We start from the raw sequence: 18,740 nt of genomic DNA on the forward strand, positions 1-18,740 counted from the left end.
ACCGGAGCGAGTTTTTCAATCTGTGCGGACGGCACTTCCAGGCTACAACTGGCTGAGTTGTAGCCCAGGATCAATGCTCCGAGCAGGCTGAGGCCTACTTGGAGCGAGGAGAAAATACGATGTAGTGTGAGTTTGGAGGCAGCAGGAGACTTTGCCATCCACACAGCAGGGGAACAGCTGGCGTTACTGAACCCCACAGACACTGGAGCGAGTGTTTCAATCTGTGCGGATGGCACTTCCAGGCTACAACTGGCTGTGTTATAGCACAGGATCAATGCTCCGAGCAGGCAGAGGCCTACTTAGAGCGAGGAGAAAATACGATGAAGTGTGAGTTTGGAGGCAGCAGGAGACTTTGCCATCCACATAGCAGGGGAACAGTTGGTGTTACTGAACCCCACAGACACCGGAGAGAGTGTTTCAATCTGTGCGGACGGCACTTCGAGGCTATAACTGGCTGTGTTGTAGCCCAGGATCAATGCTCCGAGCAGGCAGAGGCCTACTTGGAGCGAGGAGAAAATACGATGTAGTGTGAGTTTGGAGGCAGCAGGAGACTTTGCCATCCACACAGCTGGGGAACAGCTGGCGTTACTGAACCCCACAGACACTGGAGCAAGTGTTTCAATCTGTGCGGACGGCACTTCCAGGCTACAACTGGCTGTGTTATAGCACAGGATCAATGCTCCGAGCAGGCAGAGGCCTACTTAGAGCGAGGAGAAAATACGATGAAGTGTGAGTTTGGAGGCAGCAGGAGACTGTGCCATCCACATAGCAGGGGAACAGTTGGCGTTACTGAACCCCACAGACACCAGAGCGAGTGTTTCAATCTGTGCGGACGGCACTTCGAGGCTATAACTGGCTGTGTTATAGCACAGGATCAATGCTCCGAGCAGGCAGAGGCCTACTTGGAGCGAGGAGAAAATACGATGTAGTGTGAGTTTGGAGGCAGCAGGAGACTGTGCCATCCACATAGCAGGGGAACAGTTGGCGTTACTGAACCCCACAGACACTGGAGCGAGTGTTTCAATCTGTGCGGACGGCACTTCCAGGCTACAACTGGCTGTGTTATAGCACAGGATCAATGCTCCGAGCAGGCAGAGGCCTACTTAGAGCGAGGAGAAAATACGATGAAGTGTGAGTTTGGAGGCAGCAGGAGACTTTGCCATCCACATAGCAGGGGAACAGTTGGTGTTACTGAACCCCACAGACACCGGAGAGAGTGTTTCAATCTGTGCGGACGGCACTTCGAGGCTATAACTGGCTGTGTTGTAGCCCAGGATCAATGCTCCGAGCAGGCAGAGGCCTACTTGGAGCGAGGAGAAAATACGATGTAGTGTGAGTTTGGAGGCAGCAGGAGACTTTGCCATCCACACAGCTGGGGAACAGCTGGCGTTACTGAACCCCACAGACACTGGAGCAAGTGTTTCAATCTGTGCGGACGGCACTTCCAGGCTACAACTGGCTGTGTTATAGCACAGGATCAATGCTCCGAGCAGGCAGAGGCCTACTTAGAGCGAGGAGAAAATACGATGAAGTGTGAGTTTGGAGGCAGCAGGAGACTGTGCCATCCACATAGCAGGGGAACAGTTGGCGTTACTGAACCCCACAGACACCAGAGCGAGTGTTTCAATCTGTGCGGACGGCACTTCAAGGCTATAACTGGCTTTGTTGTAGCCCAGAATCAATGCTCCGAGCAGGCAGAGGCCTACTTGGAGCGAGGAGAAAATACGATGTAGTGTGAATTTGGAGGCAGCAGGAGACTTTGCCATCCACACAGCTGGGGAACAGCTGGCGTTACTGAACCCCACAGACACCGGAGCGAGTGTTTCAATCTGTGCGGACGGCACTTCCAGGCTACAACTGTCTGTGTTGTAGCCCAGGATCAATGCTCCGAGCAGGCTGAGGCCTACTTGGAGCGAGGAGAAAATACGATGAAGTGTGAGTTTGGAGGCAGCAGGAGACTTTGCCATCCACACAGCAGGGGAACAGTTGGCGTTACTGAACCCCACAGACACCGGAGCGAGTGTTTCAATCTGTGCGGACGGCACTTCGAGGCTATAACTGGCTGTGTTGTAGCCCAGGATCAATGCTCCGAGCAGGCTGAGGCCTACTTGGAGCGAGGAGAAAATACGATGTAGTGTGAATTTGGAGGCAGCAGGAGACTTTGCCATCCACACAGCTGGGGAACAGCTGGCGTTACTGAACCCCACAGACACCGGAGCGAGTGTTTCAATCTGTGCGGACGGCACTTCCAGGCTACAGCTGGCTGTGTTGTAGCCCAGGATCAATGTTCCGAGCAGGCTGAGGCCTACTTGGAGCGAGGAGAAAATACGATGAAGTGTGAGTTTGGAGGCAGCAGGAGACTTTGCCATCCACACAGCAGGGGAACAGTTGGCGTTACTGAACCCGACAGACACCGGAGCGAGTTTTTCAATCTGTGCGGACGGCACTTCCAGGCTACAACTGGCTGTGTTGTAGCCCAGGATAAAGCATGCAGCAGGCGGAGGCCAACTTGCAGCTGGTTTTATAGAGGTTGTAGACTACTACTACTGATTGTAATCGTTCTCCACTATGGCCTCCGGCTCCACTGTCTCTAGTATTTCCCCTGGCCTCCAACCCCGCCAGTTTCTGCTCTGAAGTGGCATCTGCACAATCCACACTTGTTCCTGTGTAACTGTGGCTCAGTCACGTCAGTTGATCCCCTGATGTGTGTCTGGCAAGGTCTCCTGCTCATTCCTCATTCACACTACTAGTAATGGGAATGTGGACAGAGCAGGAGACCTTGCCAGACACACATCAGGGGATCAACAGACGTGACTGAGCCCCAGTAACTCAGGAACAAGGGTGGATTGTGCAGACGCCACTACAGAGCAGCAACTGGCGAGGTTGGAGGCCAGGGTAAAAAGTAGAGACAGTGGAGCCGGAGGCCTAAGTGGAGCACGGTTAAAAATCAGTAGTAGTTTGAATGTGGATGGAGCAGGAGACTTTGCCATCCACACAGCAGGGGAGCAGCTGTCATTACTGAACCCCAATTACACAGGAGCTAGTGTTTTTCTCTGTGCAGACGACACATCTGAGCGACAACTGGCTGTGTTGAAGCCCAGGGATTATAGTTCAGGTGGTAGAAACATGAACACAACAGGAGACCTGGATACAGTTGCCAACCAATTATTTAGTCGGGAAGAGGACTGGCAAATTCTGGGGAGATCCACGCCTTGTTCATTTTCAGAAAAGTAAGCCAGTCGACCTTTTCGGAAGAAAGTCGCGTGCGACGGTCTGTTAGTACACCACCTGCGGCACTAAAGACGCATTCCGATAATACACTGGCAGCAGGGCAAGCCAGCAACTCCAATGCATACTGGCTAAGCTCTGGCCATGCATCCAGTTTAAAGACCCAAAATTTGAAGGGGGAAGAGCCATCTGGGAGTACAGTCACAGGGCAAGACATGTAGTCTGTCACCATCTGACGGAAACGTTGCCTCCTGCTGACTGGAGCCGTCAGTGATGGTGTAGACAATTTTGGCGGACACACAAAACTTTGCCACATTTGGGCCATACTGGTCTTGCCTTGTGCTGAGGCGCTGCCTCTGCTCCCTCTTTGTGCCAAGTTTCCTCCACTGGCTCGACGCACAGAGGTGCTTTGTAAAGCACTAGCACCAGTGCTGTCGGGTGGAATGGAAAACATGATGGACTGCACCAGTGTGTCTTGGTACTCCCGCAGTTTACGCTCCCGGTTCAACGTTGGTATGAGGTTTGCAAGTTGTCCCGGTAGCGAGGATCTAGGAGGGTGTACACCCAATAATCAGCCGTGTAGAAAATGTGGGCGATGCAGCGGTCGTTTCTCAGGCACTGCAGCATGAAGTCAACCATGTGCTGCAGACTCCCAACTGCCAAAGATCCGCCTTCCCCTGCTTGAGGCGTGATCTCTGCCTGCTCTGCATCACCCCACCCTCGCTGTACATACTGACTAGAGCTTTATGTACCTCCCTCCTGTGGAGAGATGTCTTCCTCCTCCATCGACTCCTCCTCATCCTCCTCACAAAGTGTCCCCTGCCTAGGCCTTTGTGAGGAAGCACGTAGCGCAGACTGTCCAGAAGCAGATGGCATTTGGGACTCCTCATCCTTCACCTCGTCCAAAACCTCATCCCTTAGTGCTTGCAGTGTTTTTTGAAGCAGGCAAATAAGGGGGACAGTCATGCTGACTAGTGCATCATCTGCACTGGAATTATCGAAGGCACGCAAAAGGAGGCAGATGTCCTTCATAGAGGCCCACTCAGTGGTGCTGAAGTGTCACCGGCGCACAGTGCGACTTGTTTGCGCCTGAAGCAGCTGGTACTCCATGACTGCTGCCTGCTGCTCACACAACCGCTCCAACATATGTAACGTAGAATTCCACCTGGTGGGTAGGTCACATATGATGCGATGTTCTGGAAGGCGTAATCGGTGCTGCAGAGCAGCAAGGCGCGACCTTGCCGTGCTGGAACGCCGCAAGTGAGCGCACTCTATGCGGACCTTGTGCAGCAGTGCATCAAGATCCAGATAGTCCCTCAGAAAGCTCTGCACGACCAAGTTGAGCACATGTGCCAGACATGGGATGTGAGTGAGGTTGCCAAGGCCAAGAGCTGCCACCAGATTTCGGCCATTGTCACACACTACCAAGCCCGGCTGGAGATTCGCTGGCAGAAGCCACACGTCGCTCTACCGCTTGATGGCATTCCAGAGTTCCTGCGCTGTGTGGCTTCGATTCCCCAAAGAAATTAATTTCAGTACAGCCTGTTGACGTTTGGCCACGGCTGTGCTCATATCGGTCGTAACAGGCTCCTGCTGCGCTGTTTCAGAGGAACTTGAGTAGGAGGAGTCAATGTGTACAGACTGGATTCCTGCAATCCGTGGAGTTGGCAGAACACGTAGAGCGCCACTCTCCAGATCTGTACCCGGCTCCACAACATTGACCCAATGGGCAGTGAGGGAAAGGTATCGTCCCTGTCCATGGTTACTGGTCCACGCATCGGTGGTCAGGTGGACCTTGCTACTGACGGCGTTTAGTATCGCATGTTTTATGCTTGCCTCCACATGTTTCTGCAGGGCAGGGACGGCTCGCCTGCCGAAATGAAAGTGGCTGGGCACAGTGTAATGTGGGACTGCCAATGCCATGAAGTCCCGGAAGGAGTACGTCTCCACCAGCCTGAATGACAGCATTTCAAGGGCCAGTAGTTTGGCAATGCCAGCATTCAGAGCCTGTGCTCGGTGATGGTTTGCCGAGTATGGCTGCCTTTTCTCCCATGCCTGTGCTACCGATGGCTGTCGAGTGGCCTGGGAGTGTGAGGATGACTTGGAACGTGGTGCTGTGGGTGGAATGTCACAGGGTCTCCGGACAACAGTGCCAGAGGTTCTTCCTTGGCGATCCTGTGAGGAAGCCGAACCAGCTGTGTGTGAGCTGGAGGAAGAGGCCACAACATGAGCTGAAGAGGTGGTAGGTGGTGCTGTACGTTGGCCTACGTCTTCAATGTGTCTGTGTAACCCCACCTCGTGCTTGGTCCGCACATGTTTCCACATATTAGTGGTATTGAGGTTGCTGACATTTTTCCCTCTTTTGACTCTCTGATGACACAGCTTGCATTTGACAAAGCAAATGTCATCTGCAACTGTGTCAAAAAAGGACCAGACACTAAAAGTCTTGGGAGCGCCCGTTTTGCCTTTTGAAAGTGGAATGCTTCTAACGGGTGCCGAAGTGGAGGCTACAGGCAACCAAGTCTGCTCCCTCCCTCTCCCTCCGGTTTTGGCCGTTCGGGGAATCTTTTCCTCAGAGCTGCTCCCACCACCTTCCTGTTCCTCACGCCATGATGGGTCAAGGACCTCATCATCTACACTCCCCTCTTCAAACACCTGATTCTCCTGGGTTGTCTCGCCAGCACCGTACGCACCAGAAAGTGGCACCTGTGTCTCGTCATCATCTGATGCGTACTGAGGTGTGCTGACCATAGGCACTGGCCCACCCGCCTCTTCAGATTCAGAGGGACAAAGAAGTTGCGCATCACTGCATACTCCCTCTTCTTCACATTCTGGAATGCTGCTTGGCTGGCCCCCTCTTTCTAAACCAACAGATTCCGAGAACAGAAGTAGAGACTGTGATGGCTCCTGTCCAGGGCTCTCTGACTGCCTGGGCACTTTGGCAGGTGGTGAAGAGACAGATGGTTGCTCTTCGGTGCTCTGGCCCTGAGAGGATGTGGAAGTAATTGAAGTCGATGCGTTAGCTGCCATCCATCCCACAACGGCTTCAATTTGTTCCTCCCGCAGCAGTGGGGTACGGTGAGGTCCTACAAAGCTGCGCATAAAGGACTGTTGCCTGTTAAAACTGGGGGATGCTGACTCACTGGTGCCAACAGCAGGCACATAATCCCCACGTCCTCTCCCTGCAGAATCCCCACGCCCTCTCCATGCAGAATCCCCACGTCCTCTCCCTGCTGAAACTCCACGCCCACGTGCCTTACTCCCTGCCTTCTTCATCTTGCTAGACTGAGAAAGATAGGCAGAAAAATACAAAGGGGGGCCTTAGTGTGCTTATTCCTGAACAGCTGGTTACAGGTTTAAGAAACACTAATTTTATGCAGTGTGTGTCGACTACACTTTATTGGGAGCCTACACAACTTTCAAATGTATTGCTTGGTGAACTTTGTTGTTTTTTTTTTTTGGGAAAAAAACTAAAAGGATGTGACCAAAGATTTGAAAGTGAGAGTATCACCAACTTTTTGGAGCTATTACAATGCAGGCAGGTAACCTACAATGCAAAAGATGAGGCTCCAAAAAAATTGGGTAATACTAATCTGGCTGCAGCTGAAGGGCACAAGTCAGAAAAAAGGCTCCTCTGTCTACTCCTATATAGTGTTTGCAACCAATCAATGTAGATGGATATGGATGGATGCACACTAATAGGAGAAGAAAAAATGAGCTGCAATTAAAGAAAAATATGTGTGAGGCAGTGACGCACGCTGAGCGGCCTACAACCAGACGTAGCTGCAGGACACACTACTCAGCGTGAGCTGCACTCACACACAGTCAGAGACCTCTCAGACAGCCGTGAACAGTGCAGCTAAGTGGGCACAAGCACTGACAGGCTGCAGAAAGGCTCCGCTGTGTACTCCTAGAGTGTTTGCAACCACTGTATATGGATACGGATGGATGCACACTAATAGGAGAAAAAATGAGCTGCAATAAAAGAAAAATGTGTGAGGCAGTGACATGCTGAGCGACCTACAACCAGACGTAGCTGCAGGACACACTACTCAGCGTGAGCTGCACTCACACACAGTCAGAGACCTCTCAGACAGCCGTGAACAGTGCAGCTAAGTGGGCACTAGCACTGAAAGGCTGCAGAAAGGCTCCGCTGTCTATTACTAGTGTTTGCAACCAATGTATATGGATACGGATAGAAGCACACTAGATAGAATTTTTTAAAAATAAGCAGCTCAAAGAGAAAAATATGTATGAGGCAGCAGTGAGGCACGCTGGGCGGCCTACAACCAGACATGGCTGCAGGACCCACTCCACAGCGTGAGCTGCGCTCACACAGCCCTTGCAGACAGCTGTGAACACTGCTGCTAGGGAAAAGAAAGCTACAGTGGTGGTTTATGTAGCCTGGGTAAAGCACAATATTGTTTTGAGAACCGCTATTTCTAACTGTCCCTCACAGTCTTCAACAGCAGCCTGTCCCTAACTGAATTCACAGCAGAGTGACCAGAAATGGCGGCGGCGGTGGCTTTGATAGTGCATCATGACATCATTTCAGCAGCCAATCACAGCCATGCCAATAGTTAACATGCCTACATGCCTAACAGGATGTGCCCACACTTCTGAGGATTCCCATTGGCTGAATCAAAGCGAGCAGGCTGATAGCATTATGGGAACTTCCGATTCCGGTATCCGATATGAAAAAGGTATCGGAAGTCAGTATCGGAATTCCGATACAGCTAATATCGGCCGATACCCGATACTTGCGGTATCGGAAAGCTCAACACTAGTCATCTCCTAAAACCCAAAGTGCAGTATTTAGGCCATGTCGTGAATGCAGAAGGAGTAGCACCTGACCCAGACAAAGTGACTGTCATCAGACACTGGCAAGTACCCACCAACATCTAAGAGGTCAGAAATTCCTAGGCCTAGTGGGATACTACAGATGCTTTATCAAAGACTATACTAAACTGGCAGCCCCTCTTCAAGATCTCCTAGTTGGCCAACCCAAAAAGGCCAGAGGCAAGAGTCCGCTGATAGAGTGGAATGCTAGGTTGGATGAGTCATTCAACAGCCTTAAGTAAGCACTTACTGGAGAAGAGATCTTAGCGCATCCAGACTATCATCAGCCATTTATCCTGCACACCGATGCCAGCAATGTTGGGTTAGGAGCTGTCCTATCTCAAGTGCAGCAGGGTAAGGAGAAAGTCATTGCTTATGCCAGATGGAAGCTTCATCCTACTGAGAGGAACCCTATCAACTATAGCTCCTTCAAGCTAGAATTCTTGGCTATCGTTTGGGCAGTGACTGAGAGGTTCAAGCACTATTTGGCCTCATCCAAATTTACCATCTATATGGACAACAATCCATTAACCCATCTGGAGACCGCCAGGCTTGGCGCCTTGGAGCAAAGATGGATGGCTCAGTTGTCCAATTATGAGTTTGTCATTAAATCCTGAGGTGGCACTAAAAACGCCAATGCCGATGCCTTGTCCCATATGCCAAATGCTCCTGATCCAGCAGAAGATCTAGAAGACCTGGAAGAAATAGAGATGCCGGCATTCCACTGCCACGGTGCCTCCCAAGACTCAAACCATGTGACAGGGAGAAGTCTTGCCGTTCTTGAAGTTTCCCTTAATCCACTACCTCACCTTGGTTGGGCAGAGACACAGAGCAGTGACCCAGCTATATGTATGGTCAAAGAACTCCTTGGAGAAGTAGATTCATCTCCAGCTCCTGATGCGCCTGCAGATGTCCAACAGTTGTGGAAAGAGAGAAAGAAGCTGTTCCTTTATGAAGGGAAGTTGATCCAAAGAGCTATTAACCCACGTACGTATGACCTGCTCTGGCAGATCGTGGTCCCCAGAAAGGATGTGCCTATGGTCTTGGAAGCTTACCACAATCAAGCGGGACACTTTGGAAAAATCTGGAAGTTGTCATCTGCGACCGCTTCTTCAGGACAGGTATGAGACAGTCCATTGAACAGTGGTGTAGGGAATGTGGCCCATGTAATCTCAGAAGAAATAACTCTGCCAATCAAAGGGCCCCCTTGAAGCCCATCATCACTAAACAACCTTTGGAACTAGTTGCCCTAGACCACGTTCAACTAACCCCAAGCCGATCAGGGTATACCTATGCCTTAACAAGAGTGGATCACTATTCCCGTTTCCTAGTGGTCGTTTCGGTGAAAGACCAAACAGCAAGAACAGCTGCAAAGGCATTCCAAGAATATTTCTGCAGACCCCATGGCTACCCAGATCAAGTGCTGACAGACAGAGGTCCAGCCTTCGAAGTAGAAGTCTTTCAAGAATTTTGCTCCCTCTATGGATGTAAAAAGATCAGAACTACACCATACCATGCACAAGGCAATGGTCTTTGCGAAAAAGTGAACCATCTGGTAATCAATTTATTGCAGATCCTACCACTAGAAGAAAGAAACCAATGGCCTGAGAAATTGCCTGATTTGATTGAAATGTACAGCTATATCCCAACCAGCTCAACAGGATATGCCCCAGCTTACTTGATGCGTGCACATACAGGTAAACTCCACTTCGACCTGGAAATGGGAGTCCTAACTCCTGAAACCATATCCAGCCAATTGGACACGGATTGGAATATGGAAAGACAACTGCAGTATCAAAAAGTTCAACTATGTGTAGAGGAAAGTCTTGCGCAAGCTAGGCAAAAACAGGAAAGGAACTTCAATAGAGATGCTGTGGCAACCCCCTTACCAACAGGTGAACAAGTGCTGAAGAAAAAGAGAATAAACCACAAGTTAGATGACCATTGGGAGGCTCAGCCTTACACTATTCAACCATCTAGCTATGACAACAGCAAAGTGTGTACCATCTCCAAAGACGGCGGAAAAACGTGTACTACCGTATCCAGAGACAATCTGAAAGTATGTCCAGCACAATTGAGTGAAAGAGTTGAGACTAAGGAAAACTCTCAGCTAAAAGAAAAGACTGGTACCAAGATTCGCACTGTTCTCGGTGAATTACCTAGTTCTTGGCTACAAGTCAACAACGCAGTTGTAGTTCCAGTAATGGTGTTCCCACAAAGGTCTTTACCAGAGAAACCAAATTGTTCTGGAAGCAATGAGTCGCTAATGCCAACCACTAACACTGTACATGAGGAAGAAACAGAAAACTTTCCCACAGTCAGCAGTGAACCTGTTGTACCCATGGTAGGTTCAAAGAGTCATAGGAAGTCATCTAGTATTCCTATTTTGCGCATATCACAGCGTAGCACACAGGGCCAAACCCCTTCTCACTATAGAAATGATTTGTAAAATAGTCTAAGAGTAATAATTTAGTTTTCAGTTGTACTATTATTGAACTTTGCCTTAGGTAACGTTAATAAAAATGTTAAAGAAGTTGTGCCCACATGGACTAATGTGAAATTTCAGTAGTTACTATGCCTTTTCTACTACAAGAACTTTTGTAAAGACTCTTAAATTCGAGAAGAAAATCTGTTCATTGCGCCTTGGCAGGAAGCCATCTAAAGCAGCCAGTGCAGTGAATTTTCTAATATGGTCTGTGTGCCCTGCAGCTGCACTCAGGGACGATCCAACCAATCAGAAGTGGTTTTGGGCTGTAATCCAACACTCAACTCAGGTTAAGTGTTGTCATTTTGTTATATGCTTATGTTCCGTGTGTAGCCCAAGGACGTGCTACCTTTAACTAGGGGGGAATGTGGTGCCCTGTGTCTTTGTCATCACAAAAGGGTTAAATATGTACTGCTTTGTATGTGTTTTGTGAGCAATGGGAGTTATGCTTTCTCTAGAGACCACAACACACACACAATTTGCCTCACTCCCTCACTTATCTGAAGCTTAGAGCTTTGCAGACACACTCTAACTGGGAGGGGGAGGAGTCAAAAGTTGTTGTTCAGTGAAGAAGGAAGAAGAATGCTCTTGGAAGCCATGAGACATGTGCTCTATCCAGGAGTAGAGCTAAGAAGCATCAGGGAATCAGCCCCTAGACCATCCATGCTTTCAGAGCAGGGTGGTAAGCTGAGAGACTGTGTGGGATTATACAACCAACAGCATCCTGTTTTCCCTGGGAAAACTGCAGCGAATTAGGATCAGTGAAGGATTGTGCAAGTGGGAACTTGAGCTGCCTCACACAGCATCCAAGCTGCAAGTTGACAGAGGGGAAATACACAGTGAATAGAAGCTATTCTGGAAGTTTTGAAACTCCGGAAAGCCTTGGTCCCTGAAGGGATTAGAATTGCAGGAAGCTTACACTGAGTCACAAGCATAGTGAAGGATAACTCCCAATCTGCAGAGCAGACTGTAACCTGGTGAGAGTTGTAATATCTCCTCTGAACTGCAGTAAATGATATAGTGACTTTCCTTGTCTCCTGCCTTATTACTCCGTGCCTTCTACTTCCATCACAATCTTCGTGGGTTGGCACTGGTTGGAGAGGGATAAACATCTGCACTGCCATCACCATCTACTCCCCCAGAAATCATCTGCAGTGTCGGCTATACTACAGTCGAACACTCCAACTGGCATCACAAATCAATACATAACCTTTATCCCCATTCAATTCAACCCCTTTTGCATGACCGCCTGAGGCCATGGACCGGGTCACTGCCACTGTGACATTTCCCATTGAAGTTAATGGGCCTGGTGCCAAGTATCCCACGGCCTCTGGGGCAAGTCATATGCAGTACAAAGAATTCTGCTAGCTGGAAAAATGGAGCAGCTATGGCAGAAGGGAGTCCCAGGATAAAGACCAGTGTGGACGTCCACCAGTGAATAGAGGTCAGCTCAAGGAGTTGAACATGTGTCAGACAAAGTAAGTGCAGAAGATGGAAGAATTTGGCAGGAAGAATCAGGACTGTCTGAAGGACAGAGAGAGTGAGGAGATGCCACTCTGTGTGAACTGTGCTGCTGATTTGATGGAGGCTTTGCTATTTATTGAAGTTCAACTGTTGGAGAAAGACCCCGTCTTTGAAGTGATTTGCAGAGCCTACATTGTAGCAGCTGAAAAGAATATGACAGAGCCTGTGAGCGTGCTGTGGAGCATGTTACACATGCAGTACAAGGAACGTTATTTCACTTTTCATGAGCAAGGTGCCAGTGTGCTCACTGACTGCTGCTTAGTGGGCTGCCACCCCATGCCAACTTGTTAAATTTTGGCGTAGTCAACAGGATCCAGATGCCTTTTGCGAACAGAGGAGCCTTGACAGTGACAGCCATGAGTACAACCAAGTTGGCGGCTGAGAGTGACTTTGTAATGGTGCCAAACACTGCTGTAATTATGATGATTAATGGCACAAAAACTATATGCGGAGTTGCCCATCGTGGGTGTTTCCAATGGAAAAGGGCACAGAGATGGAGAGCTGATGCCCACCAAAAATGGGTGAGGCTGAAGAAAAGACCCCGACCCCTGCAGCAGAGAATGAAGGAACGGATGGAAGAATTGGAAGTGGCTCAGCCCACAAAGGGGCGGGAACCAAAAAAATTATTAATTGTTGTGAACAAGGACCCCATGGGTGCCAAATTAGCGATGCCGGAAGCTAATGAAGATTGTGTGGAGATAAGTTGTCGCAGGTGTGATGTCCTGTCCGCACGGCCGCCAAGGAGGTTCATTGCTGCAGACCAAGTCTTTGGTGATTGAGCGGCTCCCACAATTCATAGGTGTTTGATGTATGGTTCCTGTCACTGCACAGCAGGAATCCCAAGCCTTGCATTCTGCAGTCTCCCATTTCTCTCCGGCCACAGAGGAGGCTACTCAGCAGACTCTTTGATCTCGGGGCTCTGCTCAGACCAGCTCTGTGGGTTTGGTTGCTGCTGCCACCTCTGGTTCAGCTATAGCAACGCATGCTGGTCAGCAGTGAGCTACTCCAGGAACTAAGTCCTCCTTTCGGTCCACTGAGCATGCCCGTGGGATGATCTCTCATTGGAGATCGGAGGTCACATGCTCAGGTCCTTCTCCAGCTCGGATTGGACCATCAGGAAGGTCAGGAAGGTCCCGGAAGGATGCTGCTATAAAAGGTTTGCATGGCCACTCGGCTATGCGTTAATATAGAGAAAGATTTAGACCATGTGGAGTGAGTGTTGTATGCATGTGGGTCACCCTCCCAGGGCAGCGGGGTACTCGGTACCAGGCCTGTGTCAGGGGGACCGTGTCACAGCAGCGGTGACCCGGTCCGTGGCCCTGGGCGCCTAAATAAATGGTGGTTGTGGTTAATGGAATAGTTCATGAAGCCACCTGTGGTGCTTGGCAAGTGAGATGTTAAGCCAACGCTGCATGCAGATCCACTGGGACTGATGATATGGTGCAGCAAAGATGGTGTAGCTCCCCACAGGTGGAGCTGCAGACCCAGGGCAGTGTAGATGCGATGTTGGAGGAGAGGCACGAGCAGTGTGGATGCTGGTACCCAGATGTAGTGGTGCTGAAGGTGTTAGCGCACAAATGAATGGAGGACACCAGGGCTTGCAGTTTCAAAGCTTTACTCACAGTTCGTGGTACACACTGGTGCCTGCCTCCGTGCCGTGTCCTCTGGGGCAGAGACTCAATCAACCTCCTGGGCAAGTCAGGACTCTCCTCTCCAACACTCCGCCAACATGTACCTTTCTGAACGACTCCTCCAATGCGCCTTTAATGGTGAAGCACTCCAGTTCTTAGTTACCCTGGATGCCTCCTGACAGATGTTCCTAGAACTCTACTTGCACGGCAGACAGCTGTAGCCTGCTTCGGGGATGCCTCACTCCCGGCTCTCTATCCGTGTTGCTGTTGTGCCTGAAGTCTTAGATGGGAGTAGTGCATTTACAGCCAACTACTCCACCGGTGTCTGCTGCAGAACCATAAGTGTCCATACAACCTTGGGGACAGGGCCCTGGCCTTGCGCTGAGAACCTATAGGCAGGGTTCCTCTTTCAACCCACATCTCCTCTCTGTTCTCTCTACTCCCTCTTTCCGTACTTGTCTTTCTCTCTTATGAAAGCTTAGGTTGCAGTTCTATGTTTTTCTCCTTCTGTTTCTTTTCCCATGCCAGCTGGCTCAGATCACTGAGGCAGCTAAGGCACTCCTTCTTCTATCCCTCCTCTAGGGATCTCCTTCCTCTCAGACCAGTTCTCAGACTCTCCTGACTGACTGTCTTCCTCCTCTGAACTGACCTGTAATTCTAAACATTCCCCATCTTTTATATGTGTCTCAACTCCACCCACCTCCCAGCACATCCAGTGTTACAAGCAGGGAACCACCAAAGGTGCTCTGCTACCCTCTGAGCCTGGAGCCGCTATGTGGTTGTGCTGAACTACCCTGTTGTGTGGGATGCAGGTGTTGGAGTGTGGCAAGGATTTCCCACCTTACCTGGACGGTGGGGCACTACACCTTAGGAGAAGGTGCAGTACCTCTGTGGCGACTGAGCCTCAGGGGCGCCACATACCCTCCTGTTAAACACAGCACGTCCGAGGGCTGCAAGGTAAACAGAGTTGACAGCAAAGAAACATACAAAAATTTTGTAATGCAGAACAAACTTTTCTTATACTAATCTTCCTAGTATAGGAGGTACTCATTCTTGAACATTACCAACAGTCCTTATTTATCTATCTAAAATTTTTAATTCTAAGTGCAATTCTCAATTCAAAGTGCTATTCTCTGTAACACATTTCTTTATTACTTTTACTTTCACTGTCTATTCTGGACGGAAGACGCTGACCACAAATACCTGGTCCGTCACCTGTCATTTTCAATTCTTTATTCACATCGCTCAGCTCTATATCAAACATTCCTAACTCTCTATAAAAGCCATTTCTCAGTTACTAATACTCTTATAAACACATTATCAAATACTTTACAGTAAAGCATTCAAAATTTCTTGTAAAACGCTGGACACCGCTCCCAGCCGGGATTTCTTGCAGTGTCCTTTGAGGTAGACATCATCATCTTCAAAAAGTGTCTATGCAAAACATCATCTTTGCAAAGTGTCCTTATGCAAAACATTATCTTCGCAAAGTGTCCTTATGTAAAACCAAGAGAGCACCTAAGGAGGTGCAAACTATTTACAAGAGAGTTTGTGATACACTCCAAGTTCATGATCACTGTAGTTCAAATGGGAGGACGCTGCCAATCAAAAACTAGGCAACAGCGGGAGAAGCATGATAAACAAAAATAGGGCACAACTGGTGAAACAACCCTCCTGGGTAACGAGATTTGCAGAAATTTTAATTGTGTTCCCCTCCTGGGGTTCTGGAAGCTGAACTGGAACCGCTACCAGATGCAATGTCTTCATCTTGGTTCTGGTTTCCGGCTAAAGGGCATGGTGGTGACAACTGTTGTGGTTGTTGCCTGGGGCCTTGAAGCTGTGGTAGAGGAAACCCATGATGCATATCTATTCCCATCAACCGTTCTTCCTCGATTGGTGGTTCTGCTGTTCTGATATGAGGCCTATCACCGAGGGATGCTGCAGCTTGTCGGCGCTGATAGGCAACTACATGGGGACTTGGCAGCCAAGGGATCCCAAGATCACTGTCCCAAAGCGACCTAGACTCCTCTATTCCCCAAAGATGTCGAGGCGTGCGCGCCTGTTTCAGCTGTACCCTTCTTAGTAAGGCACTACTCCACTTACCCATCTCAATCTGACTAGGGCACCCAGCGGACTCTTCCAACTGCCCAATCTCAAGTTGCCGTAAGCCCGCCTCTGACAATGTAAACTCAGAGGGCAACCCATTAGGAGGGCTGGGGTATATATCTGGTACTTCCTGGTGGTGCGGTCTCTGCTCCGATGCAGGCGCCGTGGCAGTGGATACTGTCCGGTGGGACACCGGGGATAGCGGTGGAGCTAGAGGCGGCTCCGGATCCGTGGGGGTCTCTGTAGGGACCTGCGCAGCCGCGTCAGGTCCAGGCGGGAGTTCCTCTTCCTCTGCTTCAGCCCCCTGCGCTGTGAACAACTCCTCCGGTAGTGGCGGCAGAGATGGAACAAGGCGCGTTGCCGGTGACCTGACAGCGGGTGCAGGCTCCACAGGATCTGCCTGGAAGAGGTCCGCTGCAGCAGCGGCGGGTACCGGTGTTGCGGGTACCACAAGTGTAGGTCCCTCCTTGGCACGCTGCAGATTCAATGTCCATAGCGCTTCTCGCCTCAGTCGCAGGTGGCGCGTCAGCTGGATAATCTCATCCTCTAGCTGCTGGCGGTTCATCATGGTGATTGGGTCAGAGCCTTCAGCCATGGCGCCAGGGAGATCCATTTCCCCGCGCTCCGCAGGCCTCCTTCCCTCTCTCTCCAAAATGGCGTTCTGGCGTTCTTCTTCCTGCTTCGGCCCCTTTCCCACCACTGGCTTCTTCTGCCCCTCCTTCCGGGGGTGGCGTCTTCTTCCAGCGCCTCCATACGAAGCCAGAATACGAACCCCTCGGGGGGTGGGCCATGTTGCTGTCACATAGTAATTCAGGCAGGGAAGACCCAATACTCTTCGCGGTCTTTTCCTAGGACCTCCCATCTCTTCACGCCCTTCTTCTCCGCTCCAGCGGCCAGTTCTAATGTCCATTTTACAGTCTATCAAATTAGGTCTTCTGCACATTTTCAAAAGTTTAAAGTCCAATAAATCTCAGGCGCACAGAACCCGATGGTATCGGGTCTCATCATCCTGTTCGTGACGCCAAGTTGGGTCGCCCTCCCAGGGCAGCGGGGTACTCGTTACCGGGCCGGTGTCAGGGGGAATGTGTCACAGCAGCGGTGACCCGGTCCGTGGCCCTGGGCGCCTAAATAAATGGTGGTTGTGGTTAGTGGAATAGTTTGTGACGCCACCTGTGGTGCTTGGCAAGTGAGATGTTAAGCCAACGCTGCATGCAGATCCACTGGGACTGATGATATGGTGCAGCAAAGATGGTGAAGCTCCCCACAGGTGGAGCTGTAGTCCCAGGGCAGTGTAGATGCGATGTTGGAGGAGAGGTACGAGCAGTGTGGATGCTGGTACCCAGTGTAGCGGTGCTGAAGGTGTTAGCGCACAAATGAATGGAGGACACCAGGGCTTGCAATTTCAAAGCTTTACTGACAGTTCGTTGTACACACTGGTGCCTGCCTCTGTGCTGTGTCCTCCGGGGCAGAGACTCAATCAACCTCCCGGGCAAGTCAGGACTCTCCTCTCCAACACTCCGCCAACATGTACCTTTCTGAACGACTCCTCCAATGCGCCTTTAATGGTGAAGCACTCCAGTTCTTAGTTACCCTGGAATGCCTCCTGACAGATGTTCCTAGAACTCTACTTGCACGGCAGACAGCTGTAGCCTGCTTCGGGGACTCCTCACTCCCGGCTCTCTATCCGTGTTGCTGTTGTGCCTCAAGTCTTAGATGGGAGTAGTGCATTTACAGCCAACTACTCCACCGGTGTCTGCTGCAGAACCATAAGTGTCCATACAACCTCGGGGACCGGGCCCCAGCCTTGTGCTGAGAACCTATAGGCAGGGTTCCTCTTTCAACCCACATCTCCTCTCTCTTCTCTCTACTCCCTCTTTCCGTACTTGTCTTTCTCTCTTATGGAAGCTTAAGTTGCAATTCTACGTTTTTCTCCTTCTGTTCCTTTTCCCGTGCCAGCTGGCTCAGATCACTGAGGCAGCTGCAGCACTCCTTCTTCTATCCCTCTTCTAGGGATCTCCTTCCTCTCAGACCAGTCCTCAGACTCTCCTGACTGAATGTCTTCCTCATCTGAACTGACCTGTAATTCTAAACCTTCCCCATCTTTTATATGTGTCTCAACTCCACCCACCTCCCAGCACATCCACCAAAGGTGCTCTGCTACCCTCTGAGCCTGGAGCCGCTATGTGGTTGTGCTGAACTACCCTGTTGTGTGGGATGCAGGTGTTGAAGTGCGGAAAGGAGTTCCCAACTTACCAGGATGGTGTGGCACTACACCTTAGGAGAAGGTGCAGTACCTCTGTGGCGACGGAGACTCTGGGGCGCCACACATGTATGAATGTCTCTGGTGATTGACTCATTGAAAACCCCTACCCTTGGTACACATGTGTTGTGTAACCTAGCCTGCTAGCGCCCAGGCTGAGGTCCAGGTAGAGGTAGATTCAGAGACTGGCATCAACATCCACCGGTGGCTTTGTCTGTACTCCACAGTGCACATAGTCTGCACTCCTCTGTGGTCAGCGTTCATTAGAGGCGTCCGCAGGTGCAACATCGCACTCTCAGTAGGTCTAGAGGGACTCAGACCTCGTGTCCTTTGGGCTGAGTTCTGTGACCACATACTGAGCGCTCCCTTGCCGAGTGCTGTGAGTTTAACAGGCTCCGGCATTTATGTTCAGCGGTTGTGCGGCTCTGTTCACACTAGGTGACGTTAACTCACGTGTGACCTTTTGTATACCGCTTTATACTTCCGCCGTTACTAAGCAGCAGTTTACCACCCCTGCACTGTGGACCCCGGGCTACGAACGCACCTTACTATTATTTTATTATTTGGTGCGTTCTGCCAGTCCTAACATTATATTAGTGCCAAGGTCTGGCTAGTAATGGTGGACGAACAGCAACTGCTGCAGCACATCCGGCTGCTGAGGGGAAGG

The sequence above is a fragment of the Dendrobates tinctorius genome, unplaced genomic scaffold (genome assembly GCF_039654945.1).
Source record: "Dendrobates tinctorius isolate UK_male_01 unplaced genomic scaffold, ASM3965494v1 ptg000184l, whole genome shotgun sequence".
In the NCBI taxonomy this organism is placed as follows: Eukaryota; Metazoa; Chordata; class Amphibia; order Anura; family Dendrobatidae; genus Dendrobates; species Dendrobates tinctorius.